General features: G+C 47.1%; 2 non-coding genes across 2 annotated transcripts; both read right to left on the bottom strand.

Moving 5' to 3' along the window:
- Window positions 1-4423: 4423 nt before the first annotated feature.
- On the bottom strand, window positions 4424-4506 carry trnal-caa (transfer RNA leucine (anticodon CAA)). Its single transcript has one exon. It is a non-coding gene; the product is annotated as a tRNA-Leu (tRNA).
- A 3730-nt stretch (window positions 4507-8236) lies between these two features.
- Window positions 8237-8319, bottom strand: trnal-uaa (transfer RNA leucine (anticodon UAA)). The gene has a single exon. It is a non-coding gene; the product is annotated as a tRNA-Leu (tRNA).
- Between the last annotated feature and the right edge of the window lie 1272 nt (window positions 8320-9591).

Here is a 9591-nt window from a genome sequence, read left to right as displayed (position 1 = left end):
AGTCCTGGCCCTTGGAATGTGTCAGTCTGCAACATTCGGTCGTGGACAACTCTTTGCACTGGAAGACCAGCAAGTTTCGGGCAGACCAAAGGGCGTCTTTCACCGAATTGATAGTCTTCCAGCAACAGTTGATGTTTATCTTGGTGTGCGTCCCTGGGAACAGCCCACAGAGCACAGACTCCTGTGCTACAGAGCTGCTTGGGATGAACCTCGACAAAAAACACTGCATCTCTTCCACACCTGCTTTGCAAAGACATATTCCAGAAAGAGGTGGGCATCGTCTCTTTCCCACCACAGCCACCTCGAGGGCCGCGTGTGGATGGGGTGAGACTTCGGGTGTGCAGGAAGGATCTGACAGGGAGGGCTCTTCTCATCATCAGCCAGGCTACATTTTGGTGCTTGTTTGAAAGTTCTGGTGATGCGGCATTCTGCCAAATGACTTTGGACTTCTGCTCAGGGGACCATCCGACAGGATCCACCATCTCCTTTTCCCGTAGGGCCTTGAGGATATTCCGTGCAGACCACTGCCTGATGGATTGGTGGTCAAAGTTGTTTTTCCACAGAAACTTTTCCATGAAGGATAGGCAGTACGGCACAGTCCAACTGGATGGAGCATTCCACGGCAATATGACCAGGCCCATCCTTTGCAACACCGGGGACAGATAGAACCTCAGCACGTAGTGACACTTGAAGTTTGCAAACTGGGGATCTACACACAGCTTGATGCAGCCGCACACAAAGGTAGCCATAAGGATGAGGGCGACGTTGGGTACATTTTTCCCGCCCTTATCCAGAGGTTTGAACAACGTGTCCCTCCGGACTCGGACCATTTTGGATCCCCAGATGAAGCGGAAAATGGCTCAGGTGATCGCCACAGCGCAGGAATGCGGTATGGGCCAGACCTGCACCACGTACAGCAATGTGAGCACCTCGCCCTTGATGACCAGTTTCTTACCCATAATGGAGAGAGATCGCTGCTCCCACATGCTCAGCTTATGTTGTACCCTGGCTACTCGCTCCTTCCAGGTTTTGGTGCACATCCCAGCCCTTCCAAACCATATCCCCAGCACCTTCAGGTAATCTGACCTAACGGTGAAGGGGACAAAGGATCGGTCAGCCCAGTTCCCAAAGAACATGGCCTCGCTCTTGCCGTGTTTAACATTGGCTCCCAAGGCCAGTTCGAGCTGGTCGCAGATGCTCATCAGTCTGCGCACAGACAGTGGATCCGAGCATAAAATGGCGATGTCATCCATGTGCAGGGAGGTTTTCACCTGAGTGCCTCCGCTGCCTGGGATTGTCACCCCTCTGATGCTCGCATTCTTCCTAATAGACTCAGCAAAGGGTTCAATACTGCAAACAAACAAGACAGGGGAGAGAGGACAGCCCTGTCTGACTCCAGATTGGATCGGGAAACTTTCTGATTCCCACCCACTGATTGAGACTGCAGTACTGATGTTTGTGTAGAGTAGTTTGACCCAATTGCAGATTCCCTCCCCAAACCCCATTTTGGAATGCACATCCATCATGTAAGTGTGCGATATCCTGTCAAAAGCCTTCTCCTGGTCCAGGCTGATGAGGCAGGTGTCCACCCTCCTGTCCCGTACATAGGTGATCATATCCCTGAGTAGCACAATGCTATCAGAGATTGTCCTGCCTGGTATAGTATTGGTCTGATCAGGGTGAATCACCAACTCCAGAGCAGACTTGAATCGACTGGCTATGACTTTTGACAGAATCTTGTAGTCAGCATTAAGCAGTGAAATGGGCAACCAATTTCTTATTTCTGTCCTCTCCCCCTTCCGCTTGTCGATGAGGCTGATGATGCCTTCCCTCATAGATTCTAACATACTGCCAGCCTGGAGCATACTCTTGTTTACTGCCAGACATGTTGATTCTTGCCTCAAATCAGTGCACAATAAAAGAGACTGATTCCGTCAGGCTCCTTTTTATACAGGCCACCCGGACCTGGCTGAGAAAGGTAGAGTGAGAGCAGGGAGGGGAGGAGACAAGAGTGAAGATTAAACAGAGAGCTAGATGGTGGAGACACCCAGAGTGACAGACAGAGAGAGAATGGCCCCTCATCTTTCAGCTCCACCTCCAGTTTCCTCCGGGCTGCCAATTTCAAACCCTTTATTAACAGTAGAACCGAAACCCAGCTCTCCACACAAACCCTTCCAGACTCGGTCTTCATAGTCAAGGCTTTCCAGAAAGCCGGAGCTTTTAAATATGGTCCCGAGGCAATTAACACTCAGTAGTATTCCCACCTAAACACAGTCCATTCCATAACAAGAAACCTCCTCAGTCACATCACCATTTCCACACACATCCGCTTCCAGCAGTTTACAGCACCTTCCTGCAGCTGCTTGGGGAATCTCCTGTGTTAAGATTGGAGTTGGAAAGCGGCCTTTACCCGGCAGTGTTATTGTCTCACACTGAATCTGCTAGACATCCTGTTCTCTTTATTGTGAGAGAGAAAGCACGGATTTAGGAAATGTTCATTTGAAATGATCTCTATTGAGAACGAGCCCGGCCGTGGGATAGGTATTCCAGTGCAAAGAGCTGTCCATGACCGAGTGTTGCAGACTGGCACATTGCAACGTCCAAGACTATGTGCTGTGGGACGGCATTAAAGCTTGGGGAAGCCACCATGGAGACTCAATGGGGAAAGGCTGCAGTCTAAGGCCCTAGTAGGCCATAGTACAGTGAGGGGCTGGAACCCGTGTAAAACCCCTCGGGCTGTTTGCACCAGAGAATGTTTGATGTGTAATGTAAATACTGTAAATATAACCTGTGCAGGCAGGGATAGTGAGATACATCATGTACATTATTGAAGGAAACTGATCTGTATTGTACCTTATGTAATATTAAATTTGAACTGCTTTGCAATGTAATTGCACAAATTATACGAATAAAATACATATTGTGCAAAAGAAAGCAGCTTTCCTGTCAACACACACCTTGTCTCAGGGCACAACTTTCCTGTGATCTTGTCATACCCAACTTCGCTCTATATCTTCTGACAAACACACTTTACAGTCTGTCATTTCCAAAAACAAGCATTCTAAAATCAAAAGACCTTTTGTTTATTTCTCCTTTCTTTTCATTTCTCCTCTATTCTTCTCAATCACTCCCTTCAACAGTCCTATTCAGATCAAGGTGGAATGTGAATAGTGTCACAACTCACCTGACACTATTATTACCCTTCTTTTCTCTTGTCTCATTCAATGGGAAAGTGTTATTCACCAGTCTGTTGCTGTTTTACACTCTTGCCATACCATCTGGTATTGCATCCATCTAAATTCTGTGCTTTCATGGCCTTACATATCTTTTCTTCTTCTGGATGATTTGTTTGCTTCAGTTCCATTCAACCAGGCTGGACCACAGGGAAGTTTAGAACCTTTGCCTTGGACGGGTCCACGTTGATCCATTACATTCAGAATCACCTCCTTGAAATAACTCCATAGTACAACTACAGTAACCACACAGAATCTGCTTCAAACACTCCTCCACATTTTATGTGTTCTGACCGTCAACACCTCCAGCTCTTTTGTTTAAGTGGAACCCATCAGGTGTGTATAGGCTCCTTCTATTTTGAAAGCTGTAGCACTGGTTCAGGGAATTCAGCCCTGTTTCTCTACTCGAAAGGATCAGCCATGCTTGATCTGCCTCGTATTTTGCTTTTATTGCAACGTTACAAGACCTCCAATCCTCTGGCACCACACCTGTATCCAGTGAGGGATTGGAAAATGATGGTCAGACCTTCCACTATTTCTTAAAAGCAAAATACTGCGGATGCTGGAAATCTGAAACAAAAACAAGAAATGCCGGATTCACTCAGCAGGTCTGGCAGCATCTGTGGAAAGAGAAGCAGAGTTAACGTTTCGGGTCAGTGACCCTTCTTCGGAACTTCGGAGTTCCGAGGAAGGGTCACTGACCCGAAACGTTAACTCTGCTTCTCTTTCCACAGATGCTGCCAGACCTGCTGAGTGAATCCGGCATTTCTTGTTTTTGTTCCACTATTTCTTCCCTGGCTTCTTTCAACAGCCTGGGGTACATTTCATCTGGTCCTGGTGATTTATCTACATTCAAGGATGCTCATCCCATTAAGACTTCCTCTCTCCTTAAGTTATCACGTCCAATACTTCACTCTCCTCCTCCTTAATAACAATATCTGCATCACCCTCTCATTCGGGAAAACAGTAAAGTATTCATTAAGGATATTGGCAACATCTTCCACCCCGATACAAAGCTTACATTTTTGATCTTTTCTGTGCCCTGCTGTTTGCTTCGTTGCCTCTTCCTCGAATGATTTGATGCAACATCTTTGGGGCCATTGTTATTTTGTTTGTCCATGTTCTTTCCTGTTTTCTATTTGCTCTTCACCGCTGCTCCCAAACGCCTCCAGTTCAGTCAAAACACAACTTGTCAGAAGTGGGATTCGAACCCACGCCTCCAGTGGAGACTGCGACTTGAACACAGCGACTTAGACCGCTCAGCCATCCTGACTGCTTGCGATGTAGTATCAATGCTAAGGAAGTTATTCATTCTTTGTGAAAGTATTTGTGAGATTGTGGAAATGTCTGGAAGAGGAAAGGCCAGCGGGAAAGCTCGGGCCAAGGCCACGTCTCACTCCTCCCGGGCTGGATTGCAGTTCCCGGTGGGCCGTGTTCACAGGCTCCTGAGAAAGGGTAACTATGCTGAGCGTGTGGGTGCCGGAGCCCCGGTCTATCTGGCTGCTGTGCTCGAGTATCTGACCACTGAAATCCTCGAGCTGGCCGGTAACGCGGCCCGGGACAACAAGAAGACCCGCATCATTCCCAGACCCCTGCAGCTGGCCGTCCGCAACGACGAGGAGCTCAACAAGCTGCTGGGAGGGGTGATTATCGCTCAGGGCGGGGTGCTGCCTAATATACAGGCCGCACTGCTGCCCAAGAAAACCAGCACTCAAGAGCTCCCAGAAAAAGTAAAGCGGCCAAAATGTCATCTAATAAACCAAAGGCTCTTTTCAGAGCCACCCACAGTCTCTGTGAAAGGACTGGTTACTGTCAGGAGGGAGTCAGAGATGGAGTTATTGTGACAGTGGATTGACCTGTTTCACATCTGTCCAGGTGTGTTTTCAGTTCCCTCTGTGGATTTCGCTCTGTTTATCTGCTCACACATCTCCCCCTCTAGTTAAGTGAAGAACTGAACTACAGGGTGTCAGAATCAACAATTTAATAAATCCTGCTGCCTTCGATTTGATAAATCCCGAGATTATCCCGGTACATTAACGGGAACTGGTTCGGAGCTGATGAATTAATTTAATAATGGAAGTGTCCGGGTTAATTCTCTGTTTTTTATTTGGACAGTTTGAATTGTGTGTTTTTTTTCTCTCTGGTGATCTGAGCGCCGCTTCTCAATGAGAATCTGCTCCCAGAACAGAGTAAATGCAGGAAGGAAGAGACCATTCTCGGGCTGTGTGTTTCTCTCCTAACCTGATCTGTTTCGACCGCACTGTTCCCAGAGGACGGAATCAGTGAGAGTTGTGCACACACAGGAGCTGAGTCCATTGCAGCGCTTTAATATGTGCCTTCTCCCCAGCCCTCCCTATTCTCCGGACACAGAGCTGTCTGTTTCCCCCGGCGGCGGGATAGAGTCGGGGATTCTCTCCCCGCAGTGTCAGGTTCTGCAACCCCGGGGAACTGGCGGTTTCAGTCAGAGTGACCGAGCTGCCTTACATATCCTGTGTACTAATCTCCAATGGATTCAAATATTAGTGAACTCATTGGGTAATGTTTGTAAATAACCCTCATGTGAACGGACCCGGCTCCATTAATGCCTTCCAAATAAAACTGGGATCCATTTCTTTTCCCCAAATGCCAGCTAACGGATCCCAGGAGCGGGGTTGAGATTGTGCTGAGCAGCAATGAGTCTCCGGTAATGCTGCTTTCTAAATTCCAGATCAGCTGTCAGTCCGACAGGCCTTTCGGGAAAGTGATGTGACAAAACAGAAACCATGTGGCCGCCCCTCCAATCTAATGGGTTTGATGATGAACAGAGATGGCAGCTCTTTCCTTTGCTGATTTGGTGGCTCTGAAAAGAGCCCTTGTTACACTTGTTACTGAAACTGTGTTTTAGGTGCGTTCCCCGCGGATGCGGCGGGCCAGCTGGATGTCTTTGGCCATGATGGACCGGGATCATTCTGGTGAATCTGCTTATTTTCCGGCACAAGCATCAGTCGCTGTTTGAACTGTTTAAAATCAGGGGTGTATTAGCAGCCAGAAAGTGAAGGGCAGTTCATTGCTCCCTGCAGCATTATCCGCCTCTTTCAGGAGAAAAGATCAGACACCGCTCGTTTCTGTCAGTCCCCGAGAAGCCTGTGAGAAGCGGTTAGTCACTAATTTGTTCCTTTTACAGAGAAGAAGCTGATATTTGTCCCGTTTTAAATTGCTGAACTGGACCTTCCTCCCTCCGCTTACAGTTAACAGATTGACAAATGAAAACGATTCCTAAAATCGCGTCAGGATTTTGTGACGGTAAATACTGTAAAACAGAACATAAAATGAGAGGTTTTAAAATTGTTGCCTGAAAATTGAAATTTTCCATCACTTCAATTCCTTCCTGCTCTGGAATTGCCGGGCTTTTTCCAATTGGAAAATCTAAGCCAATGAGAACTTCTATTTACTTATATGTGACACTCCGATTGGTTAAGAATTGGATTGAGAAGAGGATGACCAATCAGAGACAGAGTCAAACTGTGGGGATTCCAGGCCCCCAGTAACTGAGCTGAAACTGTTCAGATTGACAAACCCTGGCAGTAGCTTCACACATTGGACACTTCACACTGAGTCATTCAAGGGCTGGTGTGAGAGAAGCTTCAGATCCTGTCATTACTCTCTGACTCATTATTCATCTAGAACCAAACAATTAGTAAATGTGAAGCAGTGAAGAGACTTTTCACTCTCACTGCAGAATGTGTCATCTGGGGAAATAAGGAACTATTATATTCGGAGATTCCAGGTACATTCCTCCCTGAACAAATCCATTCCTAACATTCCCGATCACAGCCTATCCCAGCTCCTGTTGTCACCCGACTCCAGCTGAATTGGAGAAACTCATGTGTTGGGGTTTGAGTTGTGAGGTGGGGTTTCTCCGCCAGTGTTACTGTCTTACAGACTCTCCCCCTGAATTTGTGAACTGAGACTGCACCGAATACATCCCCAGTTAGAGTGAGGGCCGGATATCCCTCTGTTTTATTACAGAGAGAGGGGAAAGGGCTGTGTGGAGGGGAGTCACCAGGGATCCTGGATTTACTCCAAATCATTTCCATGTGGAATCTGCAGGCGGGGCCGGGACAGGGATCATTTGATCAGGGGATCAGCTCTTTCCTGAGAGATGTGGGTGGCTCTGAGAAGAGCCTTTGTGTTCAGATGTTTACAAGTTTCCCGCGCTTTCACTTCTTTCCAGACCCTGCTTTCTGAGACTTCGCTGCTTTCGGCTTGACCTTGCTCTTCCATGTCTGCACTTTCTTCAGCGCCTTTCCGCCCGCCGCACTCTTGCCTTTTTTGACCTTCTTCGCAGGAGACTTTTTCTGAAGCACTGCTTTCTTCACCGCCTTATTTGGCGTTGCCGCCGCCTTGCTGTTACTTTCTTTGTTGTCACTTTCTTGTCTGCTGGTTTCTTCACTAAAGATTTCTTGTCTGCTGGTTTCTTCACTGAAGATTTCTTGTCTGCTGGTTTCTTCACTAAAGATTTCTTGGCTGCTGGTTTCTTCACCTTCTCTCCTACCTTTCCCTGGGTTTTCCTTCTTGCTGAGTTTGAAGGAGCCGGAGGCGCCCTGTCCCTTGCTCTGCACCAGGGAGCCTTTGTTCACATTCCTCTTGATACTTTGCTTGATCTGGGTCTTGAGCTTCTCCTGACCGGTGGCAGACCTGCAAGGAATCAACTACCAGCTAGCGTATAAAGCGAGACCAAGGCTCAGGGCCTTCAGTTACCTGGAGGGGAGTCGGAGAGGCAGCGGATCCTGTGAGGAACCACAATCCAGGAAGGATGAGAAGGTCATTGTCAGGGTACAGAGGAGATTAAGTTAAAGATTTACCAGTTTATAATCAAGCGCAGAGCCAAGGAACGGTGCTGGGGCAGATCAAATAATAGGAAGCTGTGATCAGTTGGAAGGCAAGAGTGATTAAATGACAGAAGAGATGATGGTGCAAGGCAAAAGTCAGGGAAAGAATAAGTAACATTTTGTAAGCACAGATACCAGGAGTGGGGTTTGAACCCACGCAGACACATGTCCATTGGATCTTAAGTCCAACGCCTTAACCACTCGGCCATCCTAGTACATTAACCCAACACTGAAAATGAAATTTAATGTGATCCGGGTGCCATCTGGCCTTTTACAATACAAAGTTATGACTCCTCTCCCATGCTAAATTGGACCCTTCATTATTTATGAACCTCAATCGGATCACCCCTCAGTCAAGGTTTCTCTAAGGTGTAGGGTCCCAACTCTTTTAGTCTAACTTGATAACCAAGATGTCTTATACTGGGAATTCGTCGAATGTCTCTCCTCTGTACCCTTTCCAAAGCCTCAATATCACCCATCATGTGAGGAGACCAAGACTGGATACAATATTCCAAGTGAGTCCTGACCAAGGTTTCATAAAAGGACAAATTCGGGACATCTCAGATACTGAAGGAGTCCGTGTCCAGAAGCAGCAAGACCTGGACAACATTCAGACTTGGGCTGCTAAGTGGCAAGTAACATTCACACCACATAAGTACCAGGCAATGACCATCTCCAACAAGAGAGAATGTAACCATCTCCCTTTGACGATCAACAGCATTACCATCGCTGAATCCCCCCACCATCAACATCCTGGGGGTTACCATTGACAAAAGCTTAACTGGACCATTCATATACATACTCTGGCTACAAGAGTAAATCAGATAGTGGGAATTCTGTGATGAGTAACTCAGCTCAAGGCACGTGGTGAAATGCTCATTAGGAGAGCTGGAGAAATGGACTGGTCAGGTGGGCAGAAAAGTGGCAAATGGAACTCAACTTGGAGAAGTGTGAGGTGATGCTTTTGGTGAGGTCAAACACAGCAAAGGAATACACAATTAATGGGTGAATGCTGAGAGGTGTAGAGGAAGTGAGGGACCTTGAAGTGAATGTCCACAAATCCCTGAAAGTAGCAGGACAGGTTGATAAGTTGGTTGAGAAGGCTTATGGAATCCTTTCCTTTATTAGCCGATGTATAGAATATAAGAGCAGGGAGGTTATGCTGGAACTGTATCAATCATTAGTTAGGCCACAACTTGAGTTCTGTGCGCAGTTCTGGTCACCTCATTCCAGAAAGGATGTAATTGCACTAGAGAGGTTACAGAGGAGATTTACGAGGATGTTGCCAGGACTGGAAAAATGCAGCTATGAGGAAAGATTGGATAGACTGGGGTTGTTCTCCTTGGAATAGAAGAGGCTGAGGGGAGATTTGATTGAAATGTACAAAATTGTGAGGGGTCTGGATAGAATGGATGGGAAGGGTCTATTTACCTTAGTAGGGAGGTCAGTGACTAGGGGGCATAGATTTAAAGTGATGTGTTGAACAA

This window comes from Heterodontus francisci, unplaced genomic scaffold (assembly GCF_036365525.1).
Source record: "Heterodontus francisci isolate sHetFra1 unplaced genomic scaffold, sHetFra1.hap1 HAP1_SCAFFOLD_61, whole genome shotgun sequence".
NCBI lineage: Eukaryota > Metazoa > Chordata > Chondrichthyes > Heterodontiformes > Heterodontidae > Heterodontus > Heterodontus francisci.
The sequence above is the reverse complement of the archived record's forward strand: the minus strand, read 5'-3'. Positions and strand labels throughout refer to the sequence as shown.